The sequence below is a fragment of the Triticum urartu genome, chromosome 7 (assembly GCF_003073215.2).
Source record: "Triticum urartu cultivar G1812 chromosome 7, Tu2.1, whole genome shotgun sequence".
NCBI classification, from domain to species: Eukaryota; Viridiplantae; Streptophyta; class Magnoliopsida; order Poales; family Poaceae; genus Triticum; species Triticum urartu.
Window position 1 is genome coordinate 217,056,560 of NC_053028.1, and position 15,338 is coordinate 217,071,897.

Below are 15,338 nucleotides of genomic sequence, written 5' to 3' on the forward strand. Positions count from 1 at the left end.
GCATAAATAAAATAGTTAAATTTGCTAGAAAATATCATGTTAAGTGCTTGTTTAGCCATTTTACTTAGTTTACAGAATGTTTGAACCTCACTTGGTTGGCAAAGAGAATAGGATTTGCTTGTGGTGATAGTAAAATCTTTGCTATGCATATGAGAAATTAATCGAAGTTATTTTCTTGCATGAGAAAATAACAATACTTGCTGCAAAATATATTGTTAAAGTGAGAGTTACCCTGACCAGGAAAGTAATATAAGTTGTTGATGCTTATGCTTAGTGTGAATATGGTTGACATCAGTCACTTTCGTTAATATTTGATGCATGTGTAGTATTGCATTTCATGGCATGCTATGACGGTCATCTTCATTTTACGTTGAACCTGAATATAACTCAACTTGAATATATCGTTGACTGGGTCATGGTGCCACTAAATCGAGATTTTCCCAGTGCAACCACATTTGCCTTTGTGGGAAGGCCTTGATTCGGTCCATTGTCATGCCTTTGGTCGGTGCCTCCAACTAGGGAAGGTTATGGGCATGCTTACCCTGGCCCAGTAAGCAGGCATAACCTTGTGTGCCTATTGTTGAGATTATGGTACCGGGTCCCCGAGTGGGATCGTTTTGGCCACAACGGTGGTCGTTGTGTCTTTGGTAGACACGGGGCCACCCAGGACTAGCCCGTTGGGGATTGGGTCGGAGTGGCTGGGTGAGTGTCATGGCAATGGAAGGGTTTTGTTGGAATGTTGTTGGTCCACCCTAATGGGAGTGCGAGGCCATGGGTTCCGTGGTGTGGGTATAGTGTGCTACATCTGTAGAGTGTATAATCTATCGATAGCCGAGTCCACGGTCACGGACACTTCGTAGTAGGTCTGTAACGCCCCATATGTAACCTGCCATATTTGTATTCCAACTCTTGCCATTTCCGGCACTAAGTTATGATACTTCCTCTTTGTTGGGTTTTGTATTCGTGTTGTTTTTGTCCTTGTCATGCATCTCATATCATGTCATCATGTGCATCGCATTTGCATACGTGTTCATCTCATGCATCCGAGCATTTTCCCCCTTGTCCGTTTTGCAACCGGCGCTCCTATGTCCTCCGGTGTCCCCTTTCACCTCTTTTCATGAGGGGGTGTTAAACATTCTCGGATTGGACCGAGACTTGCCAAGCGGCCTTGCTTTACTACCGGTAGACCGCCTATCAAGTTTTGTGCCATTTGGACTTCGTTTGATACTCCAACGGTTAACCGAGGAACGGAAAAGGCCTCGTGTGTGTTGCAGCCCAACACCCCTCCTTAGTGGCCCAAAACCCACCTAAACCCCCTCCATCATCTCGGTCGTTCGATCACGATCGCGTTGCCGAAAACCGTGCTCAATTTGGAGCCTCCTAGCTCCTCCTATGTATAAAAAGGCACCTCCACCAAAAATCCCAGATCCATTTCCACCCTAACCTAGTCTCCTTCCACCTCCCGCCGCCGGACGTGTCCGATCGGGCCGGACACGTCCGCCCTGCTCCCCCCAACCACCGCTCGCCACGTGGCGCCCGTGCGCCCCACATAGCCGAGGCCCGCCGGGCCCAACCCCGGCCCGCTCTGCCCCGCCGCCTGCCTTCCAGCGCCCCCGCGCGCGCCGCCTTCCTCCTCGCCGCCGCTCGCCTCCACCGGCTCCGCCCACGCCGCCCTGTCGCGCCACCGCCGCCGTCGCCGCCTTGCGCCGCCCCGGCGAGCTCCCTAGCCGGATCCCGCTCCTCCGGCGTCCCCGATGACCCGGCCGCCGTTCTCGTCGATTCCGGTGAAGCCCCAGTGAACCTCGGTTCACGTGCGATCCAGATCTGGACGAACCCTAGGGTTGACTTTTGTCCCAGTTTGCATTATTTTAGCATATTTCATCATGCCATAACTTTGCACACGTGGCTCCGTTTTGGGCGTGTAGCATATCAAATTGTTCGTCTCCATGTGTACTTCATTTCATTACATTGCACCATGTTCATTTGAGTTCATCTTGATGCCCTAAATGCTGTTGCAAGAGTGCTATGTAATGTTAGTTTCAGTTTCTTAGCAGAGATTGGACATTTGTCTTTTTTGCCATGTTTAATGTGTGCCTCCTATGATCTTGAGCCCTACATGTATTTTTGGGATCTTTGTGGTGACTAGCACAAGCATGCAAAATAGCTCTCGTGATGTTGCTGATTTCAGGGACTTAGAAATCTTCCAAGTCTTTTCCCTGATAATATTTTATATGCCATGTATTCTTGTTGCTACAGGGTGATCCATTCCTCTTTTGAGCATGTTCAGTAAGGGTGATTTTGAGATATGGTTGTGCTCTATCCATCCATGTCTTTGCTTGCAATTATGGAGCACCCTAGCATGACTCAATCTTGCTCTACTTTTGCTATAAAATGTTCCTGACAGATTGTTTACATGTTAAGCAATTTTGCCGAGGTTGTTATAGTTTATCCATGCATGCTATGAGAGTGTTCTTGCCATGGTTAGCTTATTTATCATGTCTACTTGCTTGGTGTATGCTTAGTTTGTCATGCAATGCCTTGTGGTGAGTGCATCGAGCTCACAAACATGCCTACGTGAATCTGTTTTGCCATGTTCCAGTTTTTCTGCTAAGTCTGAATCTGTTAACGAAACTTGTTATGTTCACATGGTTGCCATTGTATTTTCTGATCCCCTTTGGCTTATGGTCAGTAAGGGACTTTTGTTATATGCTTTGAGTAGTTTCATGCCATGCCTTGATTTGCCATGATATGTTCCTGTAGCATGTTGTTATCTTGCTCTAAACATTGCTTCCTGATGTTAATTCCTGCCATGTTGTTATTTTCACCAAGTCTGTAACCTGATATCTTTTGCACTTTTGCGATGCTTGTTTGAACCTGATATTGAGTGAATTAGCCGGAGCTTAGTGTTATTCTTTGGTCAAGCATCTTGAGTGGATCACTACGATGTGCTTTGTTGTTATGTTAGAGTGCAGTAGCTTGTTGTTCTTGATGCATTTAGATGGCCTCGTGCTGTTAATCGCAGCTTTGTGCCATTATTGTTTTGCTTGCCATTTGCAAACCGTGCATCCGATTCCGGTGATGTTTATATTGATTTCGATCGAAATCAACTCATCTTTCCAGAGGCACTCTTGGTTTTCCAAGTTGAGGCCAGGTTCAATCTTTCCTTTCCGAAGCATGCATATGCATTGCATATCACATCCCGCATATCATGCCATGTTTTGCATCATGTTGCTTGCGCATTGCACTATGGTTGATTGTGTCTCCCTTTGCTTGTGTTCTTGCTTTGGGTAGATCCAGGAGACGAGTACGTGACCGAGGAACCCGTTGAGAACGTTTACGAGGATCAAGCTTACGTCAACTCTGAGAACTTTGCAGGCAAGATGACCATACCCTCGAAATCACTTCTATCTTTGCTTGCTAGATGCTCGCTCTATTGCTATGCCTATGCTACGATACCTACCACATGCTTTATCATGCCTCCCATATTGCCATGTCAAACCTCTAACCCACCTTGTCCTAGCAAAACCGTTGTTTGGCTATGTTACCGCTTTGCTCAGTCCCTCTTATAGTGTTGCTAGTTGCAGGTGAAGTTTGGAGTTTGTTCCTTGTTGGAACATGTTTATTGTTGGGATATCACTATTATATCTTGTCTACTTTAATGCATCTATACACTTGGTAAAGCGTGGAAGGCTCGACCTTATGCCTGGTGTTTTGTTCCACTCTTGCCGCCCTAGTTTCCGTCATACCGGTGTTATGTTCCTTGATTTTGCGTTCCTTACACGGTTGGGTTATAATGGGAACCCATTGACAGTTCGCCTTGAATAATACTCCTCTAGTAAGGCCCAACATTGGTTTTACCATTTGCCACCTAGCCTCTTTTCCCTTGGGTTCCGCGGACTCAAGGGTCGTCTTTATTTTAAGCCCCCGGGTCACTGCTCCTCTGAGTGTTGGTCCAACTTGTCAGCTGCCGGTGGCCACCAGGGGCAACTCTGGGCTGGCCTACCGGAACATTGGACAATCCGGTGTGCCCTGATAATGAGATATGTGCAGCTCCTATCGGGATTTGTCGGCACATCCGGGTGGCTTTGCTAGTTTAGTTTTACCATTGTCGAGATGTCTTGTAACCGGGATTCCGAGTCTGATCGGGCCGTCCTGGGAGAAGGAATATCCTTCGTTGACCATGAGAGCTATTGATGGGCTAAGTTGGGACACCCCTACAGGGATTTGAACTTTCGAAAGCCGTGCCCGTGTTTATGGGCAGATGGGAATTTGTTAATGTCAAGTTGTAGATAACCTGAAACTTAACTTAATTAAAATGAATCAGCAGCGTGTGTAGCCGTGATGGTCTCTTTTCGTCGGAGTCCGGGAAGATAACACGGTCTCGGGTTATGCTTGAACGTAAGTAGTCTTGGATCACTTCTTGATCATAGTTTCTAGACCGTGCCTTGCCTTCTCTTCTCGCTCTCATCTAGATGAGCAGCGCGGCATCCTGCGGCGACAGCTCCTTAGCCTTCCCCTTGCCGTTCCCCATGGCAAAGGCCTGCATCATCAGAAAGAGAGACAAATGTCAGGCGGTCAGTACACATATGACAGTAGTGCATTGCAAGGGAGCAGAATCCTCAAGCTGATATCATTCAGAGCAGAGTTCAGTCAATCTGTAGCCAGTACTAAGCACAGATCTAGAGTGTGGACACTAGCATCCTCTAAAATTCCAAATTTTCTCTCAAATCCAGCGAGAGGTAACCTGGTTCTATTGGAAATTCTACTAGAAATCACACATTTCGTTCAGATCGGGCCACAGAACCCAAACCCCCACAAAAATCTCATCTTTTGTGCTGAGTACCGTACCTTGCGGATGGCGTCGCAGCCGGCGGTGTTGTCCTCGGGGATCTCCTCGATCTGAACGCACGTCCTCGCCGACATCTTCTTCTTCTTGTCAACCTCCTTGTCCTTGGTGGCGGCCTTGATCTTCTTGGGCTTCTCCGGCCTGCGCTCCTCGACCTCCAGCTCATCCTCGTCGTCGTCGGAGGCGGTGAAGTCCTCCTCCCAGGTGTAGGCATGCGACCATGGCTCGAGCGAGCCTTTGCCCTTGATCTCGGTGCCCCACTTGGTCTTGGTCTTGCCTCCGGCGCCGCCCTTGGACTTGGCCTCCCACCTCCACTTGCGGTCGAATCCGTCGTCGTTGGGGGAGGCGAGCTCCGCCTCCCACTTGAGCGCCCGGCCCCCGCCGCGCGGCTTCTCCTCCACCGTCCACTTGACCTCCCGGCCACCGGGCTCCATGGCCGCGTAGGTGTACTTGCGGCGCGCCGGTTGCGGGGCAGCCACGCGGGCCGCGAGCTCGAGGGCGGCGACGCGGTCGGTGAGGTCATGCAGGAGGAAGGCGTGTGGGGAGGGGATGGGGGGCGGGGCGAAGAAGGGGTCGGCGGGGAGGTAGAGGTCGAGGAGGTCGGGGTGGTGGGGGAAGGCGAAGCGGGATGGGGATGGGGGTGGGAGGAAGGGGCGCAGGAGGCGGAGAGGGAGGAGGTAGGTGGTGGTGTGTGGATGAGATGCGAACGTCTTTTTTTTACCTGGATGGGTGGGGAGAGAGGGAGGGGATAACCCCACAGTTTTTTTTTACCTGGAAAAAAATAACCCCATCTCTTTGCCATCTGCCAGCAGATGGCAAAGAATCTTTGTCGTCTGCTGGCAGATGGCAAAGAGGTGGGGCTGGTACGCCGTTACATGGTTGACGGCCATAGGATTTGCCAACCTCTTTGCCATCTGCTGGCAGAGGCAAAGATTATTTGCCATCCACTAGCAGATGGCAAAGAATTGGCTGATGGCAACCATGTTCTTTGCCGTCTGTCAGTTCTTTGCCATCTGCTTTTTATAAGCAGATGGCAAAGACGTTCTTTGCCATCAGCTGGCAGATGGCAAAGAGCTGGCTGATGGCAAATTCCCTATTTCCAGTAGTGATATATGCTAGTGCTTGCTGCAGCTCCACCTCCTACCTTTTCCCTACCTATAAGCTTAAATAGTCTTGATTGCGAGGGTGTGAGATTGCTGAGTCCCCGTGACTCACAGATTACTTCAAAACCAGATGCAGGGACCGATGATACCGTTCCAGGAGATGCGACTGAGCTCAAGTGGGAGTTTGATGAGGACTCAGGACGGTACTACGTTTCCTTTCCAAACGATCAGTAGTGGAGCCCAGTTGGGGCGATCGGGGACATTATGCATTTGGGGTTGTCTTTATTTTGGTTCCGTAGTCGGACCTTGTTTGTATCTGGATGATTGTAATGCTATATTTATGTATTGTTTGAAGTGGCGATTGTAAGACAACTATGTACCTCTTTCCTTATTCAGTACATGGGATGTGTAAAGATTACCCCTCTTGCGACATTGCCTACAATGCGGTTATGCCTCTAAGTCGTGCCCCGACACGTGGGAGATATAGCCGCATCGTGGGTGTTACAAGTTGGTAATCAGAGCCTTCCCCGACTTAGGAGCCCCCTGCTTGATCGAATCGCTGGTGTTGTTGAGTCTAGAAAAATGTTTTGACTCTTTTTAGGATTATATATATCGGAGAGTAGGATTCTTTTTACTCCTCAGTCCCTTCGTCGCTCTCATGAGACATCCTGACGTAGAGTTTTGACTCTTCTCTTCTCAAATTTCACTAAAAAAATTTAGGATCACGTGGGTATCTTGGAATCGTTCTGATGGTTTTGTGACGAGAACATTGTTCTTGGTGCCTCCTGATATTTAGGGGTTGTGGTAGTGTCCCAGGGAGTTGAGCTCTGAGGTGTTGTCGTCACAATTTTATCGTTGCAATTCTGGAATACTTAAGTTTTGCCGACATCGAAAATCTCTTTTATGCAGTTGTTGGTGAGATAACCTCGACGCCACCTAGTACTGGGGCGGGAGTTCGGGAGTATTGCCATGACTCGTATAACGGATGCTTTTCGAAGGTTGAGGTAAATGATTTCTGAAGGTTTCTTGGTTATGTGTTGAAGGATGGATACAGCTGGATGTAGGATTTGCTAGCTTTGGGTGAGATATTATTTTTCCCCTGTATCCCCAACACCTGATTGCATAACCGGGAAAATTTCGGGACTTTCATAGGTGGGAATTCATGTAGCTCTAGTATTTCTTTCGCAGATATTTGGTTTGTTATTGGGTAATCCTCACCAAATATTTGTTCTTGTCCGTACCTTGTTGTTTTATTATTCTACCTCTATCTAAGTGGCTTCTCAATTTATGGAAGTGTGACCATTTAATTTGGAATGCATTCGTTCATTCTTGTTCGGATGTTAAGACTATATGTTGCAATTTCAATCCATTGATTCACCTTGAATATATATATATATATACATATCTGTCAAGATGCTAACGGATGTCACCCTCTTCGGGATGGCTCCTCCAACGCGTCAGAATCCTGCACCGCCACCACCACCTCCACCTCCGGAGGCATGGCAAGCTGTGATGGCCGCTACCAATGCCAACACGCAGATGCTTATGCTCGCAAACCAGCCAAAGACCTTCAGTAACTGTGTCGAGGCAACATACGCTGATGATTGGCTCGTGGATATCTGCAAGCATTTCGAGTGCAGCAATGTCAGGCATCAGGACTTTGTCAAGTTTGCTTCGTTCCAACTCAAAGACCAAGCTGCAGAGTGGTATCAGCAATACAAAGATTCCAGAGGAGGTCATGTGATTACCTAGGATGAATTCCGCCAAGACTTCAAAGCTCACCACATTCCTCAGAGTGTTTTTGAGAGCAAGCATGAGGAGTTCCGCAATCTGAAGCAAGGCAGCTTGTCTGTTTACCAGTACAACATCATGTTTCAGAAGCTCGCTCGTTTCTCTAAGCAAGACGTCCCTGACGAGAAGAGCATGATTTATTAGTTCAGAGGTGGCCTCAGAGAAGATCTGCAACTAGCCCTTGTGCTTTTTGAGCCGAAGAAGTACGATGAGTTTTACAACATAGCACTGAAACAAGAGACTGCTCAGCTCAAGTGCGATCCTTCCAAGAAACGAGTCAGGGATGCAACTCCTTCTTCCTCAACTCAAGTGGAAACTAAGCAGCAAAACTATTGGTTGCCTCCTCCTCTGTTCCGTCAGCCTTATCAGCAGAAGAGCAAAGGTGGCAATGGATATTCCCACCCACCCAACCCAAGATTTCAGAACAAGACTTTGTCTCATGCTCCAAGATCAAGTTCTCTGTATCACCGTCCGCTCTCGGAGGTTACGTGCAACAAGTGTCAGCAGAAGGGTCACTATGCCAACAAATGCTTCAATCAGAGGCGTCTTCCTCCTCCTCCTGTGAGATCTGCCAGCACCGCAGTGGTCAAGCATAATCCCAAGTTTGCAAAGGTCAACATGATGAACGCAGCTCAGGCAGAGGACTCGTTACATGTGATCATGGGTAACCTTCCTGTTAACGATATTCCTACAAAAGTTCTTTTTAACACTGGTGCATCGCATTGTTTCATCTCGAGACCATTTGCATCTAAGCATGAGTTGGCTTTCCAAGTGTTGCCTAGTCCGTTAGCAGTTGTCTCTCCGGTTAAAAGCATGAACGCTAACTCCATGGTTCCGGATGTTACCATCACAATGGGCGACTATAAGTTTCTGTCTTCTCCTAATGTTCTTGGTGACTCGGATATTGATCTTATTCTCAGAATGGACTGGCTTTCTAAGCACAAGGCTCAACTTGATTGTGCTGCTAGGCAGATTCAATTGACACACTCGTCTGAGGATGTGATTGTCTTTGCCGCTCGTGACGATACCATTCGACTATTTTCTCTCAATGAGAAGGGCGAGTTGGATGCCATCTCTCAGATTCCAGTCATTTGTGAATATCAAGACGTCTTTCCAGAAGAGCTTCCAGGAATGCCTCCTCAGCGGCCAATTGAATTTGTCATCGATCTTGAGCCTGGGACGGAACCTGTTTGCAAACGTCCTTACAAGCTTGGACCAGAAGAGTTGAAGGAGATGAAGAAACAACTCGATATTCAAGAGTGTATGGGTCTCATCCTACGAAGTTCTTCTCCATGGGGTTGTGGAGTTCTTTTCGTCAAGAAGAAGGATGGAACAGACCGACTTTGTGTCGACTACCATCCATTGAACAAGAAGACCATAAAGAACAAGTACCCACTTCCTAACATCAATGAGCTTTTTGAACAACTCAAAGGTGCTCAAGTATTCTCCAAGCTTGACCTCCGTATGGGCTATCATCAGATTCATATTCGTGAAGAACATATCCCCAAGACAGCATTCAGAACAAGCTATGGTTCATATGAATACAATGTCATGTCTTTCGGCCTTGTCAACGCTCCTCCAACATTCTCTTGCATGATGAACTTCATATTCAACCCCTACACAAATGACTTCGTCTTGGTCTATCTTGATGACATTTTGGTCTTTTCCAAGAACAAGGAGGATCATGCCAAACACTTGAGATTGGTGCTGGACAAACTCAGAGAACATCAGTTCTATGCGAAGTTTTCAAAGTGCGAGTTTTGGCTCGATGAGGTTCTCTACCTTGGAAATATCATCTCCGCCAAGGGCATAGCTGTGAATCCTGAGAAGGTGTCTACAATTGTGAATTGAGAACCACCTCAGAACGTGAAGCAACTCCGCAGCTTCCTTGGGCTCCCAAGCTATTGTCGAAGGTTCATTGAGAACTTCTCTAAGATCGCGAAGCCTCTTTCCAACCTCCTCCAGAAGCATGTGAAGTATGTCTGGTCGCCTGAATGTGACATCGCTTTCAACACCCTCAAAGAGAAGTTAGTCATAGCTCCAGTTCTGACTCCACCTGATGAATCCAAACCATTCGAGGTTTTCTGTGATGCTTCCCTTCAAGGTCTCGGTGCAGTGTTGATGCAAGAGAAGAAAGTTGTGGCCTATACCTCTCGCTAGTTGAAGCCCAACAAAAAGAAATACCCCACTCATGACCTCGAGTTGGCGGCAGTTGTCCATGCTCTTTTAACATGGAGACATCTCTTGTTGGGAAGGAAAGTGGACATCTTCTCTAATCATAAGAGTCTCAAGTATATCTTCACTCATCCCAACCTCAACCTCAGGCAGACTCGTTGGGTCGAGATGATTCAAGAGTATAATCCGAGTATTGAATATACTCCAGGCAAGGCCAATGTCATTGCTGACGCATTGAGCAGGAAGGCTTCCTGCAACAGTTTGATTATCAAGCCCTACCAACCAGAGCTTTGTGAAGTTTTCCGCAAACTTAATCTCCAAGTTGTTCCTCAAGGATTCCTTGCCAACCTCCAAGTCTCTCGTACTTTGGAAGATCGTATTCGTGAGGCTCAACTTCTTGATGCTATGGTGAAGAACGTGAAGATTGGGATTGCCAAGAGTCAACCCAAGTACAAGTGCTATTGCCTTGATGACAAGGATACTCTATTCTTCGAGGATCGTATTATGGTGCCTAAGGGTGACCTTCGTAAAGTCATTATGAACGAGGCTCACAATTCACTCCTCTCTATTCACCCTGGTAGTACAAAGATGTACCATGACCTAAGGCAGTCGTATTGGTGGACTCGAATGAAGCACGAGATTGCTTAGTTCGTGAACGAATGTGATGTCTGCATAGGAGTGAAAGCAGAACACCAATGACCACCTGCTCTCCTCCAACCTCTTGCCATTCCAGAATGGAAGTTTGATCATATTGAGATGGACTTTGTGACTGGATTTCCCAAGTCCAAGCGTGGCAATGATGCTATCTTTGTTGTCATCGACAAGCTCACCAAAGTGGCTCATTTTCTCCCTATCAAAGAATCTATCACAGCAGCTCAGTTGGCAGAGCTATATACATCCAGGATTGTCTCTCTGCTCGGCATTCCGCAGTTGATATCTTCATATCGTGGAAGCATCTTCACTTCTAAGTTTTGGGATTCTTTTCAGAAGGCTATGGGCACCAACATTCGCTTCAGCACAACCTTTCAACCTCAAACTAGTGGCCAAGTTGAGCGAGTCAACCAAATTCTTGAAGATATGCTCAGGGCATGTGTCATTTCTTTCGGTATGAAGTGGGAAGATTGTCTTCCATATGCCGAGTTCTCCTACAACAACAGCTTGCAAGCGAGTTTGGGCAAGGCCCCATTCGAGATTCTCTATGGCAGGAAGTGTCGTACTCCTCTTAACTGGTCAGAGATTGGTGAACGCCAACTTCTTGGAAATGACTTGATCACAGAGGCTGAAGATATGTGCAAAATCATTCGTGAAAATCTCAAAGCCGCGCAATGGCGCTAGAAGAGTTACTATGATAGCAAGCATCGTGACTTGGCTTTCGAGATCGGAGACCATGTCTACCTCCGCGTCTCTCCAATTAAAGGTACTCGTCGCTTCGGTATCAAAGGGAAGCTTGCCCCTAGATACGTGGGTCCTTTCAAGATCATTGGGAAAAGAGGCGATCTCGCCTATCAACTTGAGCTTCCATCCAACTTTGCAAATGTGCACGACGTGTTTCACGTGTCTCAGCTCCGCAAGTGTTTCAAGACTTTGAAGAGATTGATCTCCAAGAATACATGTCTTATCATGAGCACCCCGTTGCTATTCTTGAAGAAACTGAGCCCAAGACTCGTAACAAGTTTATCGAATTCCTGAAAGTGAAGTGGTCACATCATTCCGACCGTGAAGCCACCTGGGAACGCGAGGACCACCTCTGTTCCGAATATCCGGAGTTTTTCCAGTCCTAGATCTCGGCACGAGATCCTTTCATAGTGGTGGAGTGTTGTAACGCCCCATATGTAACCTGCCATATTTGTATTCCAACTCTTGCCATTTCTGGCACTAAGTTATGATATTTCCTCATTGTTGGGTTTTGTATTCATGTTTTTTTGTCCTTGTCATGCATCTCATATCATGTCATCACGTGCATCGCATTTGCACACGTGTTCGTCTCATGCATCCGAGCATTTTCCCCGTTGTCCGTTTTGCATTCCGGTGCTCCTATGTCCTCCGGTGTCCCCTTTCACCTCTTTTCGTGAGCGGGTGTTAAACGTTCTCGGATTGGACCGAGACTTGCCAAGTGGCCTTGGTTTACTACCGGTAGACCGCCTGTCAAGTTTCGTGCCCTTTGGACTTCGTTTGATACTCCAACGGTTAACCGAGGAACCGAAAAGGCCTCGTGTGTGTTGCATCCCAACACCCCTCCTAAGTGGCCCAAAACCCACCTAAACCCCCTCCATCATCTCGGTCGTTCGATCACGATTGCATGGCCGAAAACGGTGCTCAATTTGGAGCCTCCTAGCTCCTCCTATGTACAAAAAGGCACCTCCACCAAAAATCCCGAATCCATTTCCACCATAACCTAGTCTCCTTCCACCTCCCGCCGCCGGACGTGTCCGATCTGGCCGGAAACGTCCGCACCGCTCCCCCCCCCCCGTCCAACCAACGCTCACCACATGGCGCTCGTGCGCCCCACATCGTCGAGGCCCGCCGGGCCCAACCCCGGCCCCCGCGGCCCACTCCGCCCCGCCGCCTGCCCTCCAGCGCCCGCGCGCGCGCGCCGCCTTCCTCCTCGCCGCCGCTCGTGTCCACTGCCCGCCGCCGCCCTGCCGCGCCATCGCCGCCCTCGCCGCCTCGCGCCGCCCCGGCGAGCTCCCTGGCCGGATCCCGCTCCTCCAGCGTCCCCGACGACCCGGCCGCCGTTCTCGTCGATTCCGGTGAAGCCCCGACGAACCTCGGTTCGCGTGCGATCCAGATCTGGACGAACCCTAGGGTTGACTTTTGTCCCAGTTTGCATTATTTTAGCATATTTCATCATGCCATAACTTTGCACCCGTGGCTCCGTTTTGGGCGGTAGCATATCAAACTGTTCGTCTCGACGTGTACTTCATTTCATTACATTGCACCATGTTCATTTGAGCTCATCTTGATGCCCTAAATGCTGTTGCAAGAGTGCTATGTAATGTTAGTTTCAGATTCTTAGGAGAGATTGGACATTTGTCATTTTTGCCATGTTTAATGTGTGCCTCCTATGATCTTGAGCCCGACATGTGTTTTGAAGTATGCCATGCCATCTTTACAGGGGTGTATGCCATGTATTTTTGGGATCTTTGTGGTGACTAGCACAAGCATGCAAAATAGCTCTCATGACGTTGCTGATTTCAGGGACTTAGAAATCTTCCAAGTCTTTTCCCTGATAATATTTTTATGCCATGTATTCTTGTTGCTGCAGGGTGATCCATGCCTCTTTTGTGCATGTTCAGTAAGGGTGATTTTGAGATATGGTTGTGCTCTATCCATCCATGTCTTTGCTTGCAATTATGGAGCACCCTAGCATGACTCAATCTTGCTCTACTTTTGCTATAAAATGTTCCTGGCAGATTGTTTACATGTTAAGCAATTTTACTGAGGTTGTTATAGTTTATCCATGCATGCTATGAGAGTGTTCTTGCCATGCTTAGCTTATTTATCATGTCTACTTGCTTGGTGTATGCTTAGTTTGTCATGCAATGCCTTGTGGTGAGTGCATCGAGCTCGCAAACATGCCTACATGAATCTGTTTTGCCATGTTCCAGTTTTTCTTCTAAGTCTGAATCTGTTAAGGAAACTTGCTATGTTCACATGGTTGCCATTGTATTTTCTGATCCCTTTTGGCTTATGGTCAGTAAGGGACTTTTGTTATATGATTTGAGTAGTTTCATGCCATGCCTTGCTTTGCCATGATATGTTCCTATAGCATGTTGTTATATTGCTCTAAACATTGCTTCCTGATGTTAATTCATGCCATGTTGTTATTTTCACTAAGTCTATAACCTGATATCTTTTGCACTTTTGCCATGCTTGTTTGAACCTAATATTGAGTGAATTAGCCGTAGCTGAGTGTTCATCTCTTGTCAAGCATCTTGAGTGGATCACTGCGATGTGCTTTGTTGTTATGTTAGAGTGCAGTAGTTTGTTGTTCTTGATGCATTTAGATGGCCTCGTGCTGTTAATCGCAGCTTTGTGCCATTATTGTTTTGCTTGCCATTTGCAAACCGTGCATCCGATTCCGGTGATCTTTATATCGATTTCGATAGAAATTAACTCATCTTTCCAGTGGCACTATTGGTTTTCCAAGTTGAGGCCAGGTTCAATCTTTCCTTTCCGAAGCATGCATATGCATTGCATATCACATCCCGCATATCATGCCATGTTTTGCATCATGTTGCTTGCGCATTGCACCGTGGTTGATTGTGTCTTCCTTTGCTTGTGTTCTTGCTTTGGGTAGAGCCGGGAGATGAGTACATGATCGAGGAACCCGTTCAGAACGTTTACGAGGATCAAGCTTACGTCAACTCGGAGAACTTTGCAGGCAAGATGACCATACCCTCGAAATCACTTCTATCTTTGCTTGCTAGATGCTCGCTCTATTGCTATGCCTATGCTACGATACCTACCACATGATTTATCATGCCTCCCATATTGCCATGTCAAACCTCTAACCCACCTTGTCCTAGCAAAACCGTTGTTTGGCTATGTTACCGCCTTGCTCAGCCCCTCTTATAGCGTTGCTAGTTGCACGTGAAGTTTGGAGTTTGTTCCTTGTTGAAACATGTTTATTGTTGGGATATCACTATTATATCTTGTCTACTTTAATGCATCTATACACTTGGTAAAGGGCGGAAGGCTCGGCCTTATGCCTGGTGTTTTGTTCCACTCTTGCCGCCCTAGTTTCCGTCATACCGGTGTTATGTTCCTTGATTTTGTGTTCCTTACATGGTTGGGTTATAATGGGAACCCCTTGACAGTTCGCCTTGAATAAAACTCCTCCAGCAAGGCCCAACATTGGTTTTACCATTTGCCACCTAGCCTCTTTTCCCTTGGGTTCTGCGGACTCAAGGGTCATCTTTATTTTAAACCCCCAGGCCAGTGCTCCTTTGAGTGTTAGTCCAACCTGTCAGCTGCCGGTGGCCACCAGGGGTAACTATGGGCTGGCCTACCGGAACCTTGGACAATCCGGTGTGCCCTGAGAATGAGATATGTGCAGCTCCTATTGGGATTTGTCGGCACATTCGGGTGGCTTTGCTGGTTTAGTTTTACCATTGTCGAGATGTCTTGTAACCGGGATTCCGAGTCTGATCGGGTCGTCGTGGGAGAAGGAATATCCTTGGTTGACCGTGAGAGCTTGTGATGGGCTAAGTTGGGACACCCCTGCAGGGATTTTAACTTTCGAAAGCCGTGCCCGCGGTTATGGGAAGATGCGAATTTGTTAATGTCCGGTTGTAGATAACGTAAAACTTAACTTAATTAAAATGAATCAAGAGCGTGTGTAGCCGTGATGGTCTCTTTTTGGCGGAGTCCAGGAAGAGAACACGGTCTTGGGTTATGCTTGAACATAAGTAGTCTTGGAT

The 15,338-nt window shown here is 47.5% G+C and overlaps 1 pseudogene; it reads right to left on the minus strand.

Annotated features, from left to right (window-relative positions):
* Positions 1-4,468: 4,468 nt before the first annotated feature.
* On the minus strand, positions 4,469-12,566 carry LOC125518696 (annotated as a pseudogene).
* Between the last annotated feature and the right edge of the window lie 2,772 nt (positions 12,567-15,338).